General features: G+C 40.8%; 1 protein-coding gene and 1 pseudogene across 3 annotated transcripts in view; both read right to left on the reverse strand.

The window, feature by feature from the left end:
- The window catches only part of Eif4g2 (eukaryotic translation initiation factor 4 gamma 2), a 12,315-nt gene extending 7,699 nt beyond the window's left edge, over positions 1–4,616 (reverse strand). Inside the window, exons 1-7 of one of the 3 annotated variants that reach the window (XM_031387883.1) lie at positions 4,230–4,616; positions 2,940–3,066; positions 2,496–2,561; positions 1,622–1,762; positions 754–856; positions 191–322; positions 30–96 (exon numbers count right to left, since the gene is read on the reverse strand). The gene's annotated coding sequence lies outside the window, so the exon portion shown is untranslated. Of the gene's footprint in view, positions 1–29; positions 97–190; positions 323–753; positions 857–1,621; positions 1,763–2,495; positions 2,562–2,939; positions 3,067–3,858; positions 3,984–4,229 lie in introns of those variants that run through there. The other 2 variants (XM_031387882.1, XM_031387881.1) reach the window with 2 other exon arrangements.
- A 2,182-nt stretch (positions 4,617–6,798) lies between these two features.
- LOC116102802 lies at positions 6,799–7,600 on the reverse strand (annotated as a pseudogene).
- Positions 7,601–16,463: the final 8,863 nt, after the last annotated feature.

Here is a 16,463-nt window from a genome sequence, read left to right on the forward strand (position 1 = left end):
ACTAGTTAATAGCAAATTTAAATTCTTACCATCAACATTTCTGGTTCGGTTTTCAAATTCATCTTGCAATTTGGAAATCAAGAGGCGTCTGAATGTCTATTTGAAAACAAAAAGTATAAGATAGGCTTTGTTAAAAAAAAAAATCCTTCAAACTAATTTCAAAACAAAGGAAATAAAAACTGCCACCCACTGTGCTTTGCTTCTGTCCTGGTTGACCCTCTGCTGCTGGGCCATCAAAGTTTGGTGCATCTTCTGCCAATCGCAGACATAGCTGAGCATACAGCGAGCTATACTTTGGCTCTTCTAGGGCTTTGTCCACAATCTACATAAGTCATTAAAAAAAACAAACCACAATCAACTGGAAGCTGAAATAGCCCCCCTTTAAAGTCTTACTCTTACATTTCACAACAAATTACAATCACAATTTAGACACCAGTGTGTGTGTGTGTGAACACTTTTAAGTTTTTAAAATTTAACATGTCTGGTACAATCTAATAGATCGCATGTTATATCTCCTCCCCAGTTAGAAATGAACTATATAAATCATAAGCCACAGAGACGCTGGATTTGGGAATCCAACTCTGTGTTAGTCACGTAAAACAAGTTGTCAGAATTCAGTATCAATGATCATAAAATTTCCAAAAATCACTTTCACAAAAGGAAAAGAACTATATCCCATTTAGTGCAATAATTCAGTCAAACTTGGGTCTGTTAAATTTCGCCCCCTCTTTTAAGCTGATATCTCAAACTTACCAGCAGTATGACCCCTTTAAGGATGAGTTTAGACTCTACACCCACATTGAGGAGCTCAAGGCATAGCTTGTCAAACTTTTCAGGAGTAAGCTTATTTAGTATGCTGGGGGGAAAAACACAAAGTGTGACTTAACATTTTTTTTTGAGCTAAAAAATAGCATTTAAAATTTGATTTCCCTTTACTAGGTCCCTAAACAGGAAAATGTCTCTTTTTCCCCCAACTTCTTTTGAGAATTCCATAGTGTACTTTTAAATCACACTCTTTTCAACCCTCCCAAACGTTCTATAATTTATTCCTGAACACTTAAGACCTTGCCTTGGAGTATGGCTGATTTATCAACTGATACTCCATGGCAGAAAAAAATCCCTCTCCCAGCAGCACGTATTTTATTTGTTAGTAGCTTCTTGGCTAAGAGTAGGGCTTTTGTCTGGCTTGAGCTTATGCAAATCTTGTCCATGGTATTATAGAAGTGTTCATTTTTCATCCAGAGATGCTGGAATCACTTCTCAGTTACAACATCTGAATCATATTTGGGCGTTCCTGGTGTTTAAGAAACCTCTCTAAAAACTCAAGAGCAGTAGGTCTTCATTATATGGAACACTACCATATTAAGTTAAGATGGTTGTATTACCCATACATCACTGAGTTACACAGTAGACCAACATGGAAACGCCAGCATAAACTTGTGGGTTGTGAACAAAACCCTTGCTGTCAAATACCAATAGGCTGTTCTTCTGTTTAAGAATCTTTAAAATATTGTTGACATCTGAATCCACTACAATGTAACGGGTGCCTGATGAATTTTTCAGTACACATACTAGAGTACAGCTCACCTCTACTTTCCTCACAACAGACCTTGGCACTCACCCTCTTACTTTCCTGAAGATTGCATCATGTCGTTCTTTTTCATTTGCGGAGTTGTTTGCTGCGGAGTTGTCATCTCGTCTAGTGCTTCGTGCAGGAATCCATTTCTGAGCGTTTTGCCCTGGGGTTTTCCCCAGGAACTCGCTAGTTTAATAAAACAAATGAAGTGGCTTACAATTAAGAAAAAACAACACAGCACTCACTCACAACAAATGCCACACCCTAAAATTGCTAAACAGAGGGGGAAAAGAGCCACCAAACCAAAATCTTAAGCTTTAAGTTTTGTTTTTCCCGAGACAGAGTTTCTCTGTACAGCCCTGGCTGTCCTGGAACTCACTCTGTAGACCAGACTAAAAACCACCTGCCTCTGCCTCCCAAGTGCAGAGATTTAAGGAGTGCACCACCAACCGCCCAGCAAGAAGGCATTACTTTTTCTTCACAACAACACAATCCTATAAATCTTTTTTAAACAGCATCAGAACCATCCAGATGGCTTCTTAAAGCAGACTGGAAGGCCCATTACCAATTTCTGTTCTAGCAGATTTGGGGTACTACCCGAGAATTTCCTGAATATATATATATATATATTCCCAGGCAATGCCAAAACTGCTGGCCCAGGCACCAAACCTTGAGACTTAATTCTAAAATGCTTAACAAGCAAATTCCACACAGACTACTTTACAAATACCCTATAGTAGGGATAGTAATTTTGGAGTACCAGCAAACAAAAACCAAGAGGATGAAAAGAAGTTTGAAATTATGAATCCACATCAAGATTACTGATGACTTCCTGCGAATTATCCTGTTAGGCATGGAGAAGTCTTTAATCAAATTGACAGTTTTTAAAAGTTAACTGTCTTTACAAGCTTTACCATACCTGTTGCCAGCAGTCTTGGGATAGTGCTGAGGTGCACCCCTACTTCCTCCTCCGCCCGAAGAAGCACTATTCAAAAGAAAATTTTTACTATACCAATTATGCCTTACTTGAAAGGGAACCTACTTATATTTTAGAAATTGCATAACAATGTGAACTTTGGCCTAAAAGAAAGTGAGCTAGAGATGGCTCAGACGTTGAAAGCAGTTTGTTTCCTAACATCCACATGGCGGTTCACAACTCCAGTCCCAAGGGATCCGTGCCCTCTCCTAACACTGTACACAGAGATTCAGACATACATTAGGGCAAAATAGTTCCCCCCACAATCCATTTACTCTTTGTTCTAGAACCACAGCATATTAGTGGGATTTAGTTAATGACTCTCAGACTGGCCTTTTCCAAACAACCCTCCCCCATCCACATATGTATCCATGCCCAAAACCATACCTGAAACGAGAAGCACCCCCTTCTGCAATCGCACTCTCCACTTTGGCGGCTTGACAACGAAGAATCTTCAAAAGAATAATATTAATGGATGGGGTGGGGAGGGGAGGGGATGGTAGAAATGAAAAGCCTGGAAAGAGAGAAAACACCAAAATTAGGTATGGCTATACAGACCTATAAACTTTCAATTATAATTTATTTCAGCTCCCAGCACTGCAACTGATTGAACTTTCACTGCATTGCAGCCCTCAGAAGACTAAAATAGAACTAAGTAAAAAAAAACCCCACAAACACACAGTAAAATCTTGTTTAGCCACGTGGATTCCCTTAGTATTCAATGATGCAAAGAACAGCTTTTGTAGGAAAAATAAAACTAAAAAAAAAATCTGGATACTGCCTAGGAAGCAGCCATATTATGGGGCCTTTAAAAATTAACAGAAACGCTATCAACACCGGAGGAGCTGTAAAGGAAATGTCTGCTGTACTAAAATGGGTGGCCTGGGTGGTGACAGGCCGGCCAGAGCCTCATTACCCGGTGTTGGGCAGCTTTCTCCTCCGCCCGTCCTTATAACCCCTTTTTACACAGGGCGCGTGTGGAAAGCCGCTGGAAGACCGGGGCCACAACATGGCAGCAGGCACCTCCGCCCCACTCTGCGCGAACAAAAGAGCAGCGAGTTCCTCCCCCAGGCCCAGTCTGGCTCAGCTTCCGACCGGCGACTAGCGAGGGCCCAGGACTGGGCGGGAGGCGCCCCCTCCGGGCCGGCCCTTTGTTCTCCCGCAGGAAGGCGGCCTCCTGCCCACCCGCCGCCTCCACCATAAATCCCCCGGCTGACAGCGCCTCGGCTGCCAGGGCCCACAAAGGGCCCAGAGCCTCGCTCTCCGCGTCCCCTGAGTGGGACATCCCGCAATAGGGCCCACACACCTCCTCCCCGCCGGGAGGCCGGGCTCCGGACTCGTCCGCCTCGCTGGTCCCGCGCCAACGGCCGGGCCCTGCCGCGGGCCGCGTCCCTCCCGCCGAGGCGCGAGGCCTGCCACGCTCGCACGCTGTTCCCGGATCCCACGTCAGGATCCCGGCTGCGCCCGCCACTCGACCACACGTCAGCCTAGCTCTTTGGTCCGCACAGGAAGGAGCGCAGAGACCATAGATTTCTAGGTAGCCCAAAGGCAGAGGAAAGGCCGCCCCGCCCGGCTCCGCCTGCGGCCGCCATTTTGTTCCACTCGACAAGAAGCGGCCAGGGGCGGCGGCCATCTTAGAGGGCTCCGCTCGGCGGCGGCGGCGGCGACTCCACTCACCTTCACCGAGAACTCAGCAGCTGCCACCGCAGCTGCCTCCTCTGGATCCGGTCGTCGGGGACGGGGAAGGGAGGGGGAAGGGGAACGGAAAACAAAAAAGGGGGAGGGAAGGGGGAGGAAGGAGACGGGGCCGGCTTGAAACTCTCAGCTCAGAGGAGTAGCTGCTGCAGCCACCACCTGGTACCCGCCGCCACCTCCATAGAGCTCCGGCTCGCTGCTGGCGCTGAGGCGTGTCTGAAGCCGAACTTATCACTCTGCGGCGGCCGACCCACCGGAGCCTCCCCGAATGGCTCCTTCGCTATCCAATCAGCAGCCGGGCTTCCGTCCGCTACCAATCGGCGCAGGGCGGCGGGGAGGAGCCACCGGGTAAGCTCGGTTGCGGCGCAGCCCCGCCGCAGTGCGCAAAGCCATATTCGCGAAGGCTCTGGGGCCAAGCCAGTGGCGTAAGGGCGGCGGGCCGGCGCGCTGCGGGACTCTTGCGTAGCGCCGGGAGCCCTGTGAGTGTGCGTCGGCGGGCTGCCTGGTCTTCCTGGGCCGGCGCTTTGTTCCGGAGTCCGAGCCTCATGCTTGCCTAGAAGAACCTTTTCCTCGCCTCTCCTCCCTGACCCGCCTGGTCCTGGCGTCCCGAGAGCTCCGCATGGCCTCGCGGCCTGGCCTCGGTCTGGCGTCTGGGAGCTTTGCTGAAGAGAGGGACGTGTGCCCATCGATAGGAGAGCGTTCTGTTTGTTGGTCCTCCATCTGCAGAGTAACGAGAAAAGGATCAAAGGAAGGGCTTTGTACAGCAGGCTAGAGGCAGCTTTTCCTCAGAATGCTAGGCCTGCTGTCACCGAGCTTGACCCAGACAGAATATGCTAGGTTGGCTTGAGAATTGTTTGCAGAGCGCGGGCATTTGGAAGATTTAAAATTGCAAACTCATTTTTTAAGTTTTTCCTTCGTTTTTAACAAACTTTAAAGACGGGCAGCGCAATGTTTTCATTTTACTTCAAGGGCTATAGGAAAAGCATTTCAAACTATACTTCTAGGTGGTATTTTAAAAGATGGGTTACGTATGCATGCCACTGTTTACGACATTTTAGCTTTCCAAAAATGAAGGTATGTAAAACGAGAAATGCCCCATTTCTGTTAAGCATGCATTTAAAAAAAATAAATAAATAAAATGGGTTACTAAACTAAAGCACATGTGTTTTCAACAGTCATGATTTGGAATTCATTCCCAAGAGCTGGGGTTTCAAAGACCCAAACATAATTTGACATGTCTTGGTGTTGAAAGATCTAGTCCTTAAATAGAATTTTCAGCAGAGAATTGTACTTTCCTTAGTATTTAAGTCTGATAAGTGTGGCTTTGAAGGTTTGGTAATTCTAGCAAACTTAGATCTTTGTCTTAGAAGTAATGCTATTAAATAAACTTTAAACTAAAAACTATAAAAACCATTTTTATTTGGGGGGGTTATTTACATGTAAAAAGAAACATTTTTGGGAGAGGGGCAATTTTTGAACTACAAGAGATTTCGCTTTGTATAACTTCTGTACGGCTATATAACTAGTAAAATATATAATGTGATATTTTAGTTTTTCACAAATGATTTACATTCATTATGATACACTAAAGACATCTGTGTGGTAGAAACACAGTGGTCAAGAATGCCATACTCACTATACTAGTGTATATGTCAAAAAATAGCCACTTGATTCTTAAACATGTATGTCCTAAATATAAGGAACTAAAATAAATATATCTTAATATGTTTATATTATACATATATCTAATATAAACAAGACATAAAAACTAAAATATAAAGTCCTAAAATCAGGATCTTGAATTTAATTAAAAATTTTTAAAAGGGACAGCAAGGTGGTACTGGTAAAGGTACCACTTGCTGCCAAGCCTCATGACTGAGCTCAATCTCCAGGTCCCACATGGAGTAAGGAGAGAAGGCACAGGAGAACACACACATACACACACACACACATACACACACATTTTAAAAAGGTCTTTTCAAGCTTTGTTAATTGCAAAACTATGAATTTTATATGCAGGTATGTGAGGTGCTGAGCTGTCAGGGAGTAAACCAAGGTATAACAAATACAATCAAAGAGGGAATAAATATAGATTTAATAATCTACTTTTCAGTCATAGAAATATGCATTCACAAATTTAAAGTTTCCATCATATTTTAGATGTGTAAAATTTCAAATAATTGGATTTGAAATGTAACCAAACAGCTCTATATGTCTATATTATTCATTTCTAATAAGTCTGGAAAACTAAGAGTCTTGACTTGTTAATATAGTTTTACATTATTTTAATCCATGCATTATTACTTTTGTGTTTTGAGCCTCTCATCATGGAGTTCATGATGGCCTCAGGTTCCTAAGTGTTGGTGTTCTCTATGCCTGGGATTCCTGCACCATCTACCTCACTGGTTACTGTTCCAAGCACACACTCATGTGCCTACTGTCATTTCTGCTTAAGGATTCCCTAATCCAGAGCTCTCACTTCTGAATTTCTAACATCTTTTTGATCAGAGAAGCAAATTTGTATCCTTATTTAGTTTGAGCCACATAGTAGTTTTTTTTTTTTCAGAATATGAAAATTTATTACTGTCTTTCCATTGTCAAATTTTATGATCTTGGTCTCTCCTTCTTGCCTTTGTATAGAGCCAAAAGAGATACATTGGCTACTTTAACCACCTTAAAGCGGACTCCAGGAATGTCACCTACAGCATGACCTTTTCGACCAAATCCAGCGACCAGAACTTCATCATTTTCCTCAATGAAGTTTAAGCAGCCATCATTGGGCATGAATGCTGTGATCTTCTTGCCGTTCTTAATGAGCTGCACCCTGACACACTTCCTGATGGCAGAATTTGGCTGTTTGGCTTCAACCCCTACTTTTTCCAGCACAATTCCCTTTGCATGAGAGGCACCCCCAAATGGATTGGCCTTCAGGGCTGTGCCCAAGTGGGCTTTCTTGTACTGTTTATCATGCCACTTTTGGTCCCGTCGGTGACTGTGGAGCTTCTGGGCAGTACGGAGACCACGACACTTGCCCATCTTGTCGGCGCCACGGGCCCGAGAGAAAGCCACATAGTAGTTTTAAGCAACTTGACACTGAAATATTAAGAGATTATAAACAAGGAAAAAGTTTACATCTTTTGTGATGCTCTCTAGCCTTTACAACCAGTTTGTTGTTTTGAAGTCTTCAACAGATTCACTACATCAGTACTTGATCTTGGGAGTAATTTGTTTGTATTCTTCGGTAAATGGAATAATGACATAGAGTTGTAATGACTGAATGAGATTATATATGGAAGGGACGTAGCATAGTCACTAAAATATAGTAAGTCTGAATTGTCCCTCTCAGGCATGATTTTTGAGCATTTGTTCTCAAGTTAGTGTTACTTTTTCAAGGTTGTGGAGCCTTTTGGAGGCTGAGCGTGACTAGTGGAATAGGTGATTGATGCAGGCCTTTGTGAACTACACTTACTCCTGCTGCTGCCTATCTCTTTTCTGCTTCCTGATCTGGTAGCTTCATCTTACACTCTCATTACCTTGAACAAGGCCACTCCTTGCCTTGATGGACTGAAATCTCTGAAATTGTGAGCCAAAATATCTCTTCCCTTTAGTTGTTACTGTTACAACAATAAGAAAATCAACATAGAGATGTCCATGAGCCTACTGGGAGCTGCTTATGGCTTAAAAGTGACACGTCATCCATAGGCTCTTGCATTTGAACACTTGATCCCAGCTATCGATCCTAGACCAGATAGTTCTGAATATGTGGTTTTGGAATCCAGACACCAATAGTATTTAAAATTCTCATTTTATTTCCAGGTGCAATTAAGTTTTACAACCACTACCATAGAGAAGAGCATTACAATATTTGCAGGCCATAGGGAAAGAAACTAGAAAATGGAAATTGTCTTTTACAAAGCAGGGTAACAGACATTCGAACCCAGGGATTTCAGCTTTTAAGTCCTTTATATTCTGCTAAGCCTACCTTTCTGTTGGTCTTATTTTTCACTACTCCCATCTCTCAGGGAGCCAGTTAGACAGGTATTGATGCTCTTAAAAATCAACTCCTGGGGAAGTGAGATGGCCCAGTGAGTAGAACTGCTTGCCCCTGAGCTTAACAACGAGTTTGATCCCAATGATCAATGCCTATAAGTTGTCCTCTGACCTGTATAGGTGCACTGTGGTATGTACACGAGACCCATTCACCCCACACAAACAAAATAAATACAAAAGTAATTTTAAAAAACATTCGCATCACTGGGCGGTGGTGACACACACCTTTAATCCCAGGCAGAGGCAGGTGAATTTCAGAGTTCGAGGCCAGCCTGGTCTACAGAGTGAGTCCCAGGACAGCCAGGGCTACACAGAGAAACCCTGTCTCAAAAAACCAAAAAGCAAAGCAAAACAAAACAAAAATACCATTTACACATAGAACTCTGCTGTATGCATTTATTTTCTCTGCCATCTCCTTTCTGAAGTAACAGATCTTAAGTATTAAACCTTTAATGTTCTATTGCTATGAAGAGATAACATGACCAAGGCAATTCTTATAAAAGAAAGCATTTAATTGTGAGCTTGCTTACAATTCCATCTATCATAGTGGAGGCCATGGCAGCATGCAGGCATGGTCCTGGAGGCATAGCTGAGAGCTACATCTGGAGCTATAAGCAGAAAGAGAGTCTGGGCTTGGCATAGGCTTTTGAAACCTCAAAGCTCACTACCAGTGACATACTTCCTCAAACAAGGCCACACCTCCTAATCCTTTCAAATAGTGCCACTACCAGGTTGCTAATCATTTAAATATATGAGCCTATTAGAGCCATTCATATTCAAACTACCACAACCACTCCCAAGTCCCCATAATCTTGTGGTTATAATGCAAAAGGACAATTTCAATTTCAAAAGTCCCCATAGTTTATCATTTTTAAAAGTTCAAATTCTCTTCTGAGGCTCAAGGCAATCTCTTCCCTGTAAAACCAAAATCAAAAGCAGATCACATACTTCCAACACACAGTGGCACAGAATATACATTACCAATCAAAAGAGGGGAAAAGGGCATAATGAGAAAATACTGGACCAAAGCAAAACGAAAAACCAGTAGAACTCCAAATACTGTATCTCTATGTCTGATGTCAAAACACTCTCCTGATCCAAGTCTTTTCAGCTTTGTTGACTACAACATAGTCTCTCTCTTTGGCTAGTTCCACACTCAGTCTGCAACTTGTCTTGACAGGTATCCCCTAACTCTGGCATCTCTAACATATTGAGGTCTCCAACAAAATATAGGTTACACTTTCATAGCTTCTTATAGAGTGGCCTTCCTGGATCTCAATGTAGGTATACCTCTGACACAAGCCTGATCATGGTAGCTTCCATTAGATGTGGAGGGAGATTCCATAATCTCTTCCTTGTATTCCCTGACTCTAATACCAAAATCACATAGTCAAAACTGCCAAGTTCTGCAGTTAAGTGGGGCTGGCATGTAGCTTCCTTCAATTACATTCATAACACCTTTCGGTTGCTCATGGTTCCCTTTTGCTGCTTAAGCTTCCCTTTAATTCCTTTTCACAAGTTAGAAGCTTATCAAGTTGGGGTCTTGCCCTCAAATCACTACTCTATTTATCCCATTTAGCATCAGGCTTTTAAAAAACAAACAAACAAACAAACAAAAAACCCAAAACTTTTTGGGTTGGAGAGATGGCTCAGCAGTTAAGAGCACTGACTGCTCTTCCAAAGGTCCTGAGTTCAAATCCCAGCAACCATATGGTGGCTCACAACCATCCATAATGAGATCTGATGCCCTCTTCTGGGGTGTCTGAAGACAGCTACAGTGTACTTACATATAATAAATAAATCTTTGGGCCGGAGCAAGGGGGGGCTGGAGAGAGAAGAAAATGTGTCTGAAGACAGCTACAGTGTACTTACATATAGTAAATAAATAAATCTTTTAAAAAACCCAACTTTTTATTGCTTTGAGCTCTATTATACTTCCTGGTATTCTCTTTCTCTTTACACTATATATTTTGTACTTCTCTTTGTCCAGCTTGCTCCATTTCATTGTAGATATGCATAGGAGTGACTATTAATAACGACATGACAGATGACAGATATAGCCTAATATTAGGCTATACTGAAATCTTTTCCTGCCAATGCCAGCCATTAGTACAAAACTCTTCATTTTAGCTTTAGGCAAAATGCAGCCACATTCTTTGCCGAAATATAACAAGAATAGTCTCTAGGACAGTTACTAATATTCTTCCCCTCTGAAACTTCTTGAGCCAGGCCACAATTTACATTGCTCTTAGTTCCATTGTCATCCATGCACTTACTAGTATGGCCCATTAAGCCATGCTTTAAATATTCAACTGCTTTCCTAATCTAAAGTCCCAAAGCTCACATTCCATTAACAAGCAGCATGGTCAAGCTTGTCACGGCAATATCCCACTCCTGGTACCATACTCTATCTTAGTCACTGTTCTATTGCTCTGAAGAGACACCATGACCAAAGCAACTCTTAGAAAGCATTCAGTTAGGGGATTGATTACAGTTTCAGAGGCTTAATTAAATTATCACCATGGCAGAGAACATGGTGGCAGGCAGAGCTACACCTTGATCTGTAAACAGAAAGTGTATGGGTTTGACATGGCTTTGAAAACCTCAAAGTCCACCCTCAGTGACACACTTCTTCTAACAAGACCATAACTCCTAATCCTTTTAATCCTTTCAAATAGTGTCATTTCCTAGTGACTAGAATTTAAATCTATGAGCCTATAAGGGCCATTCTTATTCAAACCAGCACACTACCTTTCTTCTAACAGAATAGCTTCTGAATTCCTTTCCTTAGTTTGGCATTAAAGGATTTTTGCTGGTTTCAGACTATTCCCCTATTCCTAAATCCACCCTTCTTTCATTCCTATCTAGTTTTATGGTACTTATGTTTTGCTCCATTACACCATGTTCTATGTCAATGGTTCTCAACTTTCCTAATGCTGTAACTCTTTGATACAGTTCCTCATGTTGTGGTGACTCCCAACCATAAAATTATTTTTGTGCCAGGCAGTGGTGGCACACGCCTTTAATCCCAGCACTTGGGAGGCAGAGGCAGGCAGATTTCTGAGTTTGAGGCCAGCCTGGTCTTCAGAGTGAGTTCTAGAACAGCCAGGGCTACACAGAGAAACCCTGTCTCGAAAAAACAAAAAACAAAAACCAAAAAAAAAAAAAAAAAAAAAAAAAAAAAAAAAAAAAAAAAAAAGAATGGTTTCTGGGTAGAAACAGGCAGAATTTTCTGTACTAGCTAGGAGATACACATGACCATTCTGAAGAGGACAGCTGATGCTTTTTAGCTTTCTGTGATTTATAATATATTTCCTTTAGAAAAAATAAAGTTGGAGAATGGATAATACTCATTATAAAAAGCATTCCTTGAAATTGATCAAGATTAACTGGCAGTGAGTTAAAGGAAAGCTGCTTCAAGTTGTGTATAATTCCTTTCCTCATCTCTCCAATGTAGTAAAAGATATACTTGCTTTACTCAGAATATAAGTTACTGAAAATATTATTATAGAAACACCAAATCCTTTCTCCATTTTTCCTGTCTTTTAATTCTTTGAGAATTAAGTTCCAACCATATTCACTCCTTTCCCTAACTACTTCCTGATCAGCCTTCTTTCCTGACCACCAACTTTGTGTGTACTTCTTTTCCCTACTCATTCAGTATATGTATTTATGGATGTGTAGTCTTCCACTGGAGTATGATCAACCTAACAAGGTCAAGTCTTTCAAAGAAAACAGATTCTCCTTTCCAGCAGCTATCATTTGCAAGTAGCTCCTCAGCTAGGGCTGGGACTTCATGTCCACCTTCCTTCTTCCTTCTAGGATTTGGTCTGGCTTGAGCTTGCATAGGACTTGTGTATGTTAATGATTGCTGTGAGTTTATATGTGCAGCTGTCCTATATGTCTGGAAGCTACTGTTTGTTTGTACTTATTCACACCATTGGCTCTTAGTCTTTCCAATCCCTCTTCCATAGAGATCCCTGAGTTTGGGGAGGAGGGAGGATGTTCAGTATAGATATTTCACTTAGGGCTGAGCATTCTGCAGTGTCTTATTCTGTGCACCTCTTTGGCCATTTGTGGTTCTTTGAGTTAATCACTGTCTACTGCAAACAGAAGTTTCTGTGATAGATGCACTAATCTGCATCTTTGTACTACCAAATCCTTTATTTATTAAAAAGTAGAGTTGCAGCTTAGCTTGGTGGTTCATGTCTATAATTACAGCACTTGGGAGGCTGAGGAAGGAGTATACTGTACATTTTAGATCAGCCTGGGCTACAGAACATATCTCAATAAAACCATTTACATATTAAAATATTTTATATATTTTATTTGCAACATTATTAGTCCATTTTATAATCAAATGTTGTCAAAATCTGCTAAAACAATGCAGCTAAAGAACATTGTCTTAGAAAATAGAAATTACGGAATTGCAATAAAAAAATTAATTGCAATAAGCCAATGTTTTATTAGGAGGAAAGTACATGTTATTCACAGAGATTAGGAAGTTGGTTCGCTCTCTTCACAATGTATGTCCTAGAGACAGAACTTGTTGGGAGGCTTGGCAGCAAGCACTTCTGCTGAGCCATCTTATGGGCCCTGAAGAATGCTTCTGTGTACAAGGAAAGAAATCTTTTGCCGCTAAGGATTGAATTCAAGGCCTCAAATATAAGGTTCTGGAATTTCCATTATGGGAGAGATTCTATTACTGACTCAAATTCCTTACTCATTGGTCTTCTCAGATTTTTTATTTTTTCATTTTTGTTTTGTTTTGGTAGTGTTCTTTATTGTTTTTAGAATCAAAGTAAGATTTCAGACATATTTCTTCTTTAGATATAAAGTTAATGCAAGACCACTGGAATAAAAGTTTAAGACAATACATATAGATTTCAGTTTTTTAACCTATTTTTTTCTATAAAATGAAACTAATACTTATTGTGGGCTGTGAATATGGCTCAGTGGTAGAACACACAGACAGCATAATCAGATGATTTGGAGCCCGTGAGATGACTCAGTGGGTAAAGGTGCTTGCCATCACGCCTAACAAGTTGTGTGTGTGCCCACACCCACACCCATACACAAGTACACACAAACATAAAATGATAAATTTTGTAAAGATGATTTGCTATGGTTAGGTGAAATTCATCCCAGAGATGCAAATTTCTTTCAATGTCCAGACATTTATAAATGTAATATATCACATTAACAGAATAAAGTAAAACACTGTATGATCACTTTAATAGACACAGTAAAGGGATTTGAAAATTTTTAACATTTATTCTTCCCTAAAAAACCCTCAGCAAATTTTGTATAGAAGCGGGGCACCTCAGCATAATAAAACCAGGACAACCGACAGTTAAAATCATACTCAACAGAAAAATGATGAAAACTTTTAATAGCTGCATTGTAATGGTGTTGGAACCAGAGAAATTCCTGCATATTTATGGCAGGAATCAGAAAAAAGAAATAGAAAGATATCACATGTTCATAGATTGGAAAAATACTGTTAAAATGTCCATACTACATATATTAATCTGTAGAATCAATGCAATCCTATCAACATATCAATAACATTCTTTATAGAAATAGAAAAAATTCTAAAGTCCATGTGGAAATAGAAAAGACCCTGACTAACCAACCCATACTACAGAACTTCAAATCTATTTTTACCAAAGCATCATGCTACCAGCATATAAGTAGACAGACCAATGGGACAGAACAGGGAACCTAGAAATAAATTTGCAAATTGATAGCCAACTGATTTTCCAAAAACTTGCCAAGAATACCCAATAAATAGTCTTTTCAATAAGTAAGTGGTTGGGAAAACAGAATATCCACACAATATATCTGTGAATGTACTCATTTCATAATCATATAAAAATCAACTGGAAATGAATTAAAGACTTAAATGTAAATCCAGGAATGATAAAGCTACCAGCAGAAAATATATGCTTCATGGCATTACTCTGGGAATGATTTCTTTGGATATGGTCCCCAGAGCACAGGTAGTCAAAACAAGAAGGCAAATAGAATTATACCAAACTCAAACAGCATAGTCAAGAAAACAGTAGACAGAACGAAGGACATGTAGGGTGGAAGAAACTATTGGTAAACTGTGCACCTGCTAAAAGGTTTATGTCCAAAATATACAAAGAACTCAACCTCAAAGCTAGGAAGCAAATAATCTGATTGAAAACCAGATAAAGAACCTAAACAGACATATCAAAAGACATACAACACCAATAGTAATAACTTAAAATACAATGAGATATATTGTCCTATACTTGCTAGAACATCCATCACAATTGTTAGAGGGGCTATAGAAAGAAAAAAGTGTACTTTTGTATTCTTTGTGGGAATGAAACTTTGTTTGGTTACTGGGGAAAACAGCATGGTGATTCCACAAAACACTAGACATAATTCAGCAGTTCCAATACTGGGTATATATGGAAAGGAAATATACTCTATCAAGAAATAGCTATTATTGCAGCACTATTTGGACTAGCAAAGACATAAAATCAGCCTAAGTACCCATTAATAGATAAATGGAAAAGAAAAATATTCTTTCTTTCCCTATCTACAACTGTTCCCTGCCTCTAGCTCATGGTTTGTCCCATTTTAAGCTGGCCACACCAACGCACACTCAAGTAAGTTAATTCCTTATTACCTCTGTCTCTTTGTCTCTCTTTCTCTCAGTCTTTCTTACACACACATACACAAAGACCACATACATGCATACTCTTGGTTCTAGTATTCAGGAGAACTCTAATACAGTTGTTTGGAAGACTGTTATGATATGTTGTCTTTCAGAAACTGGAATTAATCATATTCTCTCCATTTCTTTGGAACATTGATACTTTAAAAAGTTGTTAATTAAAAAAGATTGCCTAGCTGGATATGCTAATTCATTCTTGTAATCCCAGTACTTGAGGGCTAACACAAGCAGATCAAGAATTCAAAGCTACAGGCGGTGGTGGTGCATGCCTTTAATCCCAGCACTTGGGAGGCAGAGGCAGGCAGATTTCTGAGTTCGAGGCCAGCCTGGTCTACACAGTGATGAGTGCCAGGACTACACAGAGAAACCCTGTCTCAAAAAAACAAAACAAAACAAACAAACAAACAAAGAATTCAAAGCTAGCCGGGTGGTGGTGGCATATGACTTTAATCCCAGCACTTGGGAGGCAGAGGCAGGCAGATTTCTGAGTTCGAGGCCAGCCTGGTCTACAGAGTGAGTTCCAGGAAAGCCAAGGCTACACAGAGAAACCCTGTCTCGAAAAAACCAAAAAAAATAAAAAATAAAAAATAAAAAAAATTCAAAGCTAGTATGGAATACATAGAAGTTCAAAGCCAGCCTGGGGCAATCAGACCTTGTATGTGTATGTGTGTGGGGGGGAAATGTGATACATATACTCAATGCAACTTTATTCAGCCACAAAGAGAACTGTAGTTATGAACTTTTCAGGCAAGAGGATGGAACTGGAAAATACATCAAGTGAGGCGATTCTAGCTCAGAAAAATAATGCTTTCTTTCTCTCATGCAGATCCTAGGTTCTGAGTTTTATGTATCTGTTTATGTGGTAGTAAGTATATGTAGAGGACAATAAGCTGGAAGGAGGCTATGAAAGGGGAAAGCTTTGAGGAAGAAGTATAATAGAAGAAATGTCTTAAGAAAGTAGATGAGGTGAATGCTGGGAATAAAAAAGTTTAAGCAGAGAGATGGGGGAGAGGAGGTTCAAACAAAACTAAGGATGTTTGAAAAGCATCCATAAGGAAACTTGTTATTTCATAAATTAATAAGTTAATATATATATAGATACACAGAGAGAGAGAGAGGAGAAAGAGAGGGAGAGAGAGAGAGAAAGAGAGAGAGAGGGAGAAACAGGGAGAGGGAGAGAGAGAGAAAGAAGGAGAGACAGGGAGAGGGAGAGAGAGAGAGAAGCATGGTAGCACAGCCTTTGGGAAGAAGAGGCAGGCAGATCTCTGTGAGTACGAATCCAGCCTGGTCTATATTGTGAGTTTCAGAGGCTCATAGGTTTGAATACTTGGTCACTAAGTAGTTGCACTATTTGAAAGGATTAGGTATGGCCTTGTTAGAGGAAGTGTGTCGCTGGGGATGAGCTTTAAGATTTCAAAAGCCCATGCCAGGCCAAGTGTCTCTTCTTGCTGCCT

Source organism: Mastomys coucha, unplaced genomic scaffold (assembly GCF_008632895.1).
Source record: "Mastomys coucha isolate ucsf_1 unplaced genomic scaffold, UCSF_Mcou_1 pScaffold21, whole genome shotgun sequence".
Classification (NCBI taxonomy): domain Eukaryota; kingdom Metazoa; phylum Chordata; class Mammalia; order Rodentia; family Muridae; genus Mastomys; species Mastomys coucha.